This window comes from Nematolebias whitei, chromosome 23, assembly GCF_014905685.2.
Source record: "Nematolebias whitei isolate Nwh7 chromosome 23, NemWhi1, whole genome shotgun sequence".
In the NCBI taxonomy this organism is placed as follows: Eukaryota; Metazoa; Chordata; class Actinopteri; order Cyprinodontiformes; family Rivulidae; genus Nematolebias; species Nematolebias whitei.
Genome location: NC_056520.1, coordinates 8,859,741 through 8,870,576, shown reverse-complemented (window position 1 = coordinate 8,870,576; position 10,836 = coordinate 8,859,741).

Here is a 10,836-nt window from a genome sequence, read left to right as displayed (position 1 = left end):
TCCATCCATCTGTCTGTCTGTCCATCCCTTCATCCATCTGTCCATCCATCTGTCCATCTATCCATCCATCCGTCTGTCCATCCATCTGTCTGTCTATCCACCCATCTATCTGTCTGTCCATCCCTTCATCCATCTATCCATCCATCTGTCTGTCTATCCACCCATCTATCTGTCTGTCCATCCCGTCATCCATCTGTCCACCTATCCATCCATCCGTCTGTCCATCCACCCATCTGTCTGTCTGTCCATCCCTTCATCCATCTGTCCATCCATCTGTCCACCTATCAATCCATCCGTCTGTCTGTCCATCCCATCATCTATCTGTCCATCCATCTGTCCACCTATCCATCCATCCGTCTGTCCATCCATCTGTCTGTCCATCCATCTGTCTGTCTATCCACCCATCTATCTGTCTGTCCATCCCGTCATACATCTGTCCACCTAACCATCCGTCTGTCCATCCACCCATCTGTCTGTCTGTCTGTCCATCCCTTCATCCATCTATCCTCCCATCTATCTGTCTGTCCATCCCGTCATACATCTGTCCACCTATCCATCCATCTGTCTGTCCATCCACCCATCTGTCTGTCTGTCCATCCCTTCATCCATCTGTCCATCCATCTGTCCACCTATCCATCCATCCGTCTGTCCATCCATCTGTCTGTCCATCCATCTGTCTGTCTATCCATCTGTCTGTCTGTCCATCCCTTCATCCATCTATCCATCCATCTGTCCCCCTATCCATCCATCTGTCTGTCCATCCACCCATCTATCTGCCTGTCCATCCCTTCATCCATCTGTCCATCCATCTGTCCACCTATCAATCCATCCGTCTGTCTGTCCATCCCATCATCCATCTGTCCACCTATCCATCCATCTGTCTGTCCATCACAGGGGCAGCAGCTTGAGCAGGGAGGTCCAGACATCTCTCCACAGCCACCTCTTCCAGCTCTTCTGGGGAGGACTTCAAGGCGTTCCCAGGCTCGGGTCTTCCTCAGGTTCTCCTCCCAGTTGGACATGTCCAAAGCGCTTCCCCAAGGAGACGTCCAGGGTCGGATCCTGGCCAGATGTCTGAACCACCTCAACTGTGTCCTGCGGATGCGGAGGAGCAGTGGTTCTACTCCGAGTCTCTCCTGGAGAACTGAACTTCTCATCCCATCTCTAAGAGTCCAGCTACCCTGCAGAGAGAACTCATTTAAACCTCCTGGATCTAGGATCTGGTTCTTTCAGTCTCTACCCAGAGTTCCTGAGCACCGACCGGTAAACTGAGAGCTTCTCTTCCATCGTTACGTTCGACTTGGATGAACCAAACCCAGAACTTGACGGTATCAAATGTATTCCCTCCAAGGCGATAAGAATTTCACCAATTAAATACAAATTCGTGTTTGAATCTCTTTGGCACAGCGTGATCGCATCACGACGTGTCCTCGAACGTTTCGCCCACTTGTCGTAGAAGCAGCAGAGCCGGAACACGATTTGTGAGGCGGTGGACGTTGTGGAGCCAACACTGCACGGTGCCTGCCGAACGCAGATAACATTTAGAGGACTGCGTAGAGAAAAATCACAGCAGAGCACACACACACACCGTGTTTGTGTCTCAAGCATTTTATCTCCCAGTGCAACAGGCGAGCCTCAACAAAAGCTACAAACGACCTGCAGACCGACAAAGACGTGCCTCCCACTCACACGGTTACGATCTCCGCGATGCTAGAGAAGATAAAGCTCCAGTCCTGAATCCAACGGCGTTGCATGCTAGACGTCATTTGTTGAGTAAATGTTAAGAAAAACACACAAGTTCAACAAAAGTCTGATCATGTGACCTTCATTTGTTTAACTGCACATGGAGATCCTGTCAGTTGGAGGCAATAAAATGAGATGCTTCCTTTTGATGGAAAAACAAGCAGCAAATACTGCAGATATCCATTTTCTTGGAGGCAAACCTTGTTTGTTTGTTTTTTTAATAAAAATAAAAAAAAACACGAACTACAGCCTATCTGTGCGAGTCTGTTTGTGCTGCTCAAGTCCCAGATTAGAGACCAGCTGCGCTCCCCATCTGTCTCGCTCGGCGTCACCAACGCTAACAGGCTAAACCAAATGAGATCATATTAAAGCCTCGTCATCCACCTATAAACACAACCTGTAACCAAAGCTCAAAATAAACCGGAGCGTCTCGGTAAAACAGGTTTATGGTTACAAAGCTCTGATAAGGACGAGGATACCTCAACAGGACGATCTCATTATACGCCCGTCAACAAACTATTATACGTAAACTAAAGCAATGACCCGGACAAGCAAAGACTTTGAAGAGCATTTGACCTTCGTTTGTAACCTCGACCTTGGAGCTGGGGTGATGGAAAGTGTATGCAGCACTTCAACACCTGATGATTCATGCGTGTGCAAAGTTTCATGAAGGTACGACCTGGACAAGAGAAGGTTTACAGACATACCAAGACCATTCCATAATATGACCACCTTAAACTCTACCAGGATAACATTCAGTGGGTGATATGCATTCCTCCAAGGAAAGGTGGTTTACATTTAAATCTGTTTTACAGCAAATACGAAACAGTTTAAGGACTTAAGTTCACATATGTCAAGAAACAACCGCTTCAGTGGCGACATCCATACATCTTTGCATCGTCAAAACGGCTAAGAGGGCTAAAATATCCCGCAGGAATACTCTGCAGCAGGAAATCCAACTCGGTTAAGTGTTCCTGCAAAGAGTACAAGGAAGTAGGTGACCTCAATGCACAACGCTACTTGGAAGTGAAGCTCCTCCTTCTGGCAGATAAAGAGGAAAAAGGGATGTGTGAATCCACAATCTGTGCAGTCGTCGCCAACTCAGGTAAACAAAGGAGAGTCGGTACACACTAGGCTAAATCTTTCATATATAAAACATTTCTGCATGTGTGCATTTGAGAGCGTTATAGTTTCACATGAGAGAGAAGTCCTCAGTCAGTGCATTTTACAAAGCAGCTTCTGTTTACTTGAAAAAATAAACTGGATCGTCTGTCTAACCAGGTTGAGTCAGGTCCTCGGGACGGATTCTTCGTTGTTGACACGTTTCGTCTTTTACCCAAAGGACTTCTTCAGTCTGAGGAGCCGCAACAAACTCAGTCTTATAAATAGTGGATTAACCGGTTTGTTGGTGACATCCAGAACTAGATGTTCACATGTAAACAATGGTGTTCCACAGGGCTGTGTGCTTTCACCACTTTTATTTGTTTTATACATAAATAAGTTGTGACATAACAACAAATATTTCACATTATGCTGATGATATGGCCCTAGTTGCTGGTCTGAAAGACACCAATAGCCCCTCCCTACTCCCAGCTCATAGATCAGCTGTCTGCCTTCTGGACCTTAATATCAGTAAAACCAAGGAGCTTTGTCTGGGAGGTAGATGGGGAGCAGCCTGCACCAGACCTGTATTCAGACCTTCTGTTATAAAAAGGTAGGAAGTAGAGCAGGTGACTGAATTTAAATACCTCCGAACAACAATTGATAACAAGGTGACCTTTGAGCCCAACACTGGCTGTATTTACAAAAATCCAGACAGCGTCTCCACCTTCTATATAAGCCAAGTAGCTTTAATGCTAGCAAAAATACCTTGCAGTTGGTGTACAAGTCATTGGTTGAAAGTGTTGTTTCCTTTAAAATTGTCTCTTGGTATGGGAACCTTCTAGCCAGAGACAGGAACAAGTTTTCCCAAATCATTGGTCATCAACAAATGCAACCTACAGACCTGTACAGCCAAGTTTTGGAAAAAAGTCAATCCAGGTTTACAATGACCCATCTCATCCACTGCAACCATTATTCAGGTTGGTACCATCTGGCAGAAGAGCGGTGGTTCCTCTGGTAAAGACAAATGGGTACAAAAAGTCATTTGTTTCCTCTGCTGTGAATGTCCTTAACAGGGTCCTATTTAAACGTAGCCTCACTTAAACATACAGCAATCTGTAGCAATGGAGTGGACATGTCAAGACCTTGTATACCTTGATCTGTGACCTTGACCTGAGAGCTAGGGTGATAAACTGTGAACGTGACACTCCTTCTCATGATGACGCATGTGTGTATGAAGTTTCATCAAATTATCTTGAATGGATCAGAAGTTACGAGCAGGAATAGACGTTTACAGACGGAGACCATACGGTAATCGGTCTGCCTTTGACGGGCGCACAAAAGTCAAAACAAAGAAAAAGGGAGGTAAACAGCAGAAAGGAAAGTCCTCCAGAGATCACCGTCAAACAGGAATAGACTTTCACCTGCTTCCATTACCAGATGTGAGTCAGGAGGCTTCTCTCTAAGAGGGTGACTTTACGCAGCTTTGTTTTATAGTTTTACAAGCGCTGTGTAGCTTTAAACCATTATTTTAGATAATGATTATGTAGCACCACGCTACCGCAGCCTGTTCTTTATGAGACAATCGATTGTTGCAGCGTTACTATTTCTGATGAACTCCTGAGGAACTGCGGAGGGGATAACCTCTGTGCCTTTCAGCCACTCTTTAAACGCCCTAAAAGCACAATTATTCTCACTTAGACAGCTAACAGACTAACCCCTGTCTTCTCGGAGCAGGACAAAAGGCCATAGTTGTGCGTTTCCGGCAGACAAGAAGTCATTCTCTGGATGTCAGAGCATTAAATGTACACTTGGTTCATTGTGCGAGTGGAAGTGGACTCGGCGGTTGTCACATGACGCCTCGCATTACTGGACCAGACACTCCGGTCACACCACATGAGCATGAGTGTCAGGACGGTTTGAGGAGAGCCCTGAAGGGTTTCAGAGCTGTGGTGGGTTTGATCAACTGATAAATCTTGTGACAGTGGACGGAGGACGGCCACAGAAGCTAACTTCGATTGTTTCGTGTCGTTCAAACAGCACAGTAAAATTTTAAACTCTTAAATCTCCCCTGAATTCTTGTAATCTCTTCAAGAACATCTAAATCTAAATCGTCCCTTGGTGTGAGGCAGAGTGTGAATGGTTGTCTCTACTTGTCCCTGTCATGGACTGGAGACAAGTCCAGGATGTCCCCCACCTACCGCCCAGTGATTGATAGGTATCAGCTCTCCATGACTCCCAAAGGAGAAAACAGATATTTTTTTTTAGGTCTGACGCTACGTTCTTGTTAACTAGTCTCCTTGACGTCAGGGTCCTATACTAAATAAACAAGCGTTACGCCGATGACCCCTCGAAAAGTGAATGTTTGTAGTTTTGAAGCTGAGTGCTTGTCTGGATGGGATTTGATCCGGGAATGAAGTAAACCTAAATATTTTAGTGAAAATTATTTTGAAATGTGTAAGAGTTACACTGTGGAGAAGAACAGAGGAAGGTTTTTACTTCTTGTCGGAGGCGGAGCAGAGTAACGGATCCTGGAGGGAGACATTTTATCCACCACCGGGGGCGGAGCCAGGGTTGGTCAATGGTGGCCTTGGTTATCATGTTAAGAACATGGACATGCATTTATGGTGGATGCCATGATGTGACAACCCAGTATTTGAAAGGAACCTTTCTTACACCTAAATGTAGTCACACAAGATGGAAGTTGGTAACCAATTTATTTTTCAAGTTATGCTCACAACATGCACAGACGGATGATATTTCTAATTTACCCTCTTCGCTCCACGACAGCGCACATCATACGCTAATCAACAAACTATACAGCAACACAGCAACCCATGGCAATAGCTCAGACAAGGAAGGACCTTGTATAAGCCTTGACCTTGATTAGTGACCTTGACCTTAAAGCTGTGGCGATAACTCTCCGTTTGGTGGTGGTACAAATATGTATCTTTTGTTAAACGATCTTGAGCAGATCAGAAGATATGGTCTGGACAAGAGAAAGTTTTCGAACAGATAGACTATATCATGATATGTCCCACATTTAACAAGCATACAGTAGAGTTAATAATAATAATCATAAAATGGAAAAAAAAAATCAGCCAACGTCATCATCTGGTGACGGAGACTGCTTTAAAACTGCTTTAAAGGCCTATAAGGAAGTCTGGTTGCTTGGAAGCAAAGTATGAAAACAATAAAGGCAGTTTTAAATCTTTTGCACAGCACAGTGTATGAAAACGTCTCACTACCACCAATACTGAAGGTCTGCTCTGATGTGTGGATGCTCAGACGGCTTTAAATGACCACAGCCGGGAAACAACGGTCAGTTTGGACATTTTGGCTTAGCGCAAAGGGAAACGGCAGCCTCTTCCTCATCTAATAATCCTAAAGATCAAGTACAGGCAAAACCACACAGACAGTCCAACAAACACGCTTGTAAACTTTGACTCGTCTCGCGAACAACGCACTTAGATAATTAGAGCGACCTGCAGTCCTATGGGGTTTCTGCCTCTCAGGGATTTATTTACCTCGGTCTAACATGCACGTTTAATCCTCAATATTGTCTTCTATGCCTGATGGGATTGGAGAAAATCTCTAAATTCTTTCCAGTATTTTCTTCCATTCTGGTTTCTTTATCCTTTACACCATTTAAATTACCCACGCATGACCCAAACGTGAATACGAAACAAAATGTTTCAAACTTTTGGTCAAAAAGTTCCAAAGTTCATGCCCAGTAATCCATGTAGAAATCCAACAATGTTCAGTCAGGTCATCTGGACGGTTTCTGTTTTTGCCGAGACGTTTTGTCCTCCATCCAAAGGACTTCTTCAATCTGAGGAGTCACCAAACAAACTGAGTCCCACAAACAGCATACTCCATAGTGGAAACAACAGTTTGCTGGTGCTAAGATGGTTTCTGGGGTCCGCCTTCTCCCCCATCAACTCCTCTGAGGCGGTCATGCCAAAAGGGTTCAAAACACCAAAGTCCATGCGCAATAATCCAGGTATAAAATTCAACCATGTCAGGTCATCTGGACGATTTCTTTCTTTCTTTTTTTTTTTTGCTGAGATGTTTCGTCCTTCGTCCAAAGGACAAAGTTGGTCAAAAAGTTGATAGTCAACTAAAAGGACTTGTTTAGCACTTTGTGTTTACCAAAAACAGACAAGAAACATGTTTTGTTTACTTAACTTAGTGGTTCTCAAAGTGTCCCTGAATGTGCATTTGTTTTCTTCTCGTTCCTAGGCTGGAACAGGTAGCAGGCGAAATTAGCATTGCAACGCACAAAACAACAAATCTGTTACTATATCCAGAATTTCCCCTACCGTTATACCCTTACCATTATATCAGGAAGGCTCCCAGCCTCGGCAACTGAACCAAGCACCCTGCTTACTGAAGTGCAAGAGATAAGTGCCCTGCCAAGGCAGGCAACCTAGGGGTAATACCGATATCTGTTATTTTTCTCGTTAAGAGAGTAAGTTTGCAAAATTGAGAGGTATATGTTGGTGCTAAAAAACAAGAATTGTAAATGAGGATCACTAAACTGAGTTAATTCATTATATAGAAAAAAAGATACGAGGGGAAACGTCTAATGTGTTAAGGCTCCAGGTCAACCCGGCTGAGTTCTCCTCCACACCTCGATCACTTTGTTTCAAAAAGGTCATCTCGTGGCTTCTTTTGGCCACAAAAACAGTTCATAAGTTATTTAAAGTATAATAACCACAACCATAACGGCACCTTTACAGAACTGTATTTTCAAAATTGTGGTATTTAAAAAATACAGCACAGTAAATATATATATAAGACATTTTTATTTGTCAAACATCTGCCTAAAACTGATTTAATGTCACTGAAAGGAATTAGATTTTAAAGATTTCAGTTCCATATTTTGTGTTGCGACCGGGAGCAAGGGGTGCAGATGGTATTCTTGAATCTAAAGGAGGGACAGAAGACGTTGGAGCACCACAGCTTTAACTAAACAGGTCCTCCATTTGTCTGAGTAAATGTGCTGCGGAACGTTTAATACCACCTGAAGGACTAAAAACTAAAAAGTTTTAACCGTGGACAGCGACGTGCCGGCTGCAGGGGACGAGATGGGGTTTAGCTGGGTGTTCGCCTACCGAGCCGGGACAAACGAAGGTGGAACCAGAGAACGATGAGGAGGAAAAGCCTTACCTGAACGAGTTTCTTCATTCTTTATGAACTCATCAATCCGATGATTTTCTGCCGACTAAAGCTGCTGCCATGTTGCAGCCCGCTTCCTTTGTCGAGGCCTCGCTCGGCCCGGTCACATAAATCTGCTCGTCTTTCCGTCTGCTAATCGGTTACGTCTACTTGGTCTATCCTCTGAGTTTGTGTCACTGCTTCAGGCTGCAGGGGTTTTATATCTATCACATGATAATCAAGCGATTAAAAAAAGAAAAGGCAGTCAAACTCTACTTCAAGCTTTTCTCTGTGGAGGTTCTCTCGTTTTATTTTCATGTAGTGTAAAGCAGCTTCTTACAACGGGATGCCGATGTCAGGACTTGAATAGTTAATGTTTGTAGCTTTGGAGAGGAGTGTTTTTCTGGGCTGGAATGGAACAGGGAATGAGAGTAAACCTAAATGTTTTTGGTGCTATGTACTCAAAAGGATAGGAGTTATACTGTGGAGAAGAACAAAAGGAGGCTTCTTTTATCCTGATGCATGCTCATTTAGTTCTTTTAGTTTTTACTTCTCCGAGGCAGTGCAGAGTGACTGATCATTGAGCGTAGGGGGAGCAATTGTAATCTATCAGGGGAGGAGCCAGGGGGTGGCGAACGGTGGCCTTGACCCCCTTAGATGAGCCATCCGAATCATTTGAGGAAAGCCTAAAAAGCAAAGTTTCCTCAAATGATAAGGGTGGACGGTTTACATACAGTGGCGGCCATCTTGGATTTTGACGTGGCAACCCGATTTTTGAAACGAACATTTCTTACACCCAGACACCAAAATAGAAGCTGGTACTTCACTTATGTTTCAAGTTAGCATGCTCACAAGATGGAGGGACGGTATTTCCAACTTCTCTTTCCACTCCTTGAGGGGGGGACAAGTCCTGCGACTACAGCCATAACATTTTAAAATTTGTCTCATATGGTTTTTACCGTTAAAAAAAAAAAAAGGCTGCGGTAGCTCGTTGGACAGTCGTGTAATCCTGGTTCCAGCCAAGGTCGCGCCCGGAAGTGCATCCGGCGTCAAATAATTCCCAAATCTTTTATTGGAGTTTACTCACTGTGGTGACCCCTGCAGGAGCAGCAGAAACAAAAACTGTTTTGACAGTAAATGCTTCTTTGCAGATTGGTAAAAATCAAGCCAGTTTGTCTTGTTGTCAATTTGCCTTTCATCAGCTTTTAATACGGTTCAGCCACATATCCTTTTGAAACTCCTATGTAATCTAAATGTCAGCAGCCATCTTATGTTGTGGATTAAAGATTTTTTGATGGGAACACCCCAACAAGTCTGTGTTGATAACACTTTCTCACTGCAGGGTTTTGAACACTGGTGTTCCACAGGGCTGTGTGCTTTCACCACTTTTATTCTCGATATACATAAATGAGTTGCAACACAGCAACAAAGACTTCACATTAATTAAGTATGCTGATGATGAGGCCCTAGTTGCTGGTCTGAAAGACACCAATAGTCACGCCTACTCCCAGCTCATAGATCAGCTCTCTGCCTTCTGGACCTTAATGTCAGTAAAACCAAGGAGCTTCGTCTGGGAGGTAGATGGGGAGCAGCCTGCACCAGACCTGTTCAGACCTTTTGTTATAAAAAAGGCAGGAAGTAGAGCAGGTGACTGAATTTAAATACCTCGGAACAATAATTGATAAGTTGACCTTTGAGCCAAACACTGACTGACTGTCTTTACAAAAAAGCCACACAACATCTCAACACTCTGTATAAGCTAAGGCGCTTTAATGCTATCAAAAATACCTTGGTGTACAGGTCACATGATGAAAGTGTTGTTTCTTTTAATACCATGGTATGGAATGGGAACATTGTAGCTAGAAACAGGAACAAGTTGTCCCAAATCATTGGTCATCAACAAATCAACCTACAGACCTGTACAGTCAGGTTCTAGAAAAAAAGTCAGTCCAGGTTTACAATGACCCAACTCCTCCACTGCAACCATTATTCAGGTTGGTACGATCTGGCAGAAGACTGGTGGTTCCTCTGGTAAAGAAAAATGGATACAAAAGGTAATTTGTTCCCTCTGCTGTGAGTTTCCTTCACAGGGTCCTATTTAAACGTAGTCTCACATGACAAACCGTTGTCTTCCGAGATGTTTTTATGTTTTTAATGTATCGTATATTTTAGAATGGGTTTTATCGAGTTAGCAAAGCTTTGTGAAGTTTTATGGCATTTTTAACTTGTGTTGTTTTTTTTTATGTATGAGCCAGATGTCAACGATAAATCTCCATCTCATGGAATGTTATGGACAATAAAGTTACACTGATTTATTGATTGATTGATTGTTCTGTCCGCAGTCTGTAGCTCTGGCGCCCAGACGAGCCATGTTACCACCAGAGAACAAGTTTCTGTAAATTAACTCCACTGTCCCCACTCTTCCTGTCTCGATACCGTGTGATGCCAGTGGGAGCTGATACAACAAACAACTGGTTGCAAACCTTGAGGGGTTTTTTTTTTAACAAAAAGCTTTGCCCTTTTCATAAGTTAGTGTTCACCACCGCAAAAAGTCAAGAGTTCAAGGAACTCTGACCAAAACGAGTTCTCAAAACTGCTCAGCAACAACTTAGATGATTAAATCTCCGTGGGAATAGTGAAAACTACAAAAACGGGGGTGAAGTGAACCTAACAGCATCATGTGGCCCACATAACTCCAGTCACCTGACGTGAAGCAAGCACCATGGGAGGAAAAAAGTTTCCTAAAAGTTGCAGCTTCACTCTGAAGCTTCAGAGCACAAGTGCAGAAATGAACATTTTCTGGTACAGCAAAATGATGAAAGGTGATTGATCCGT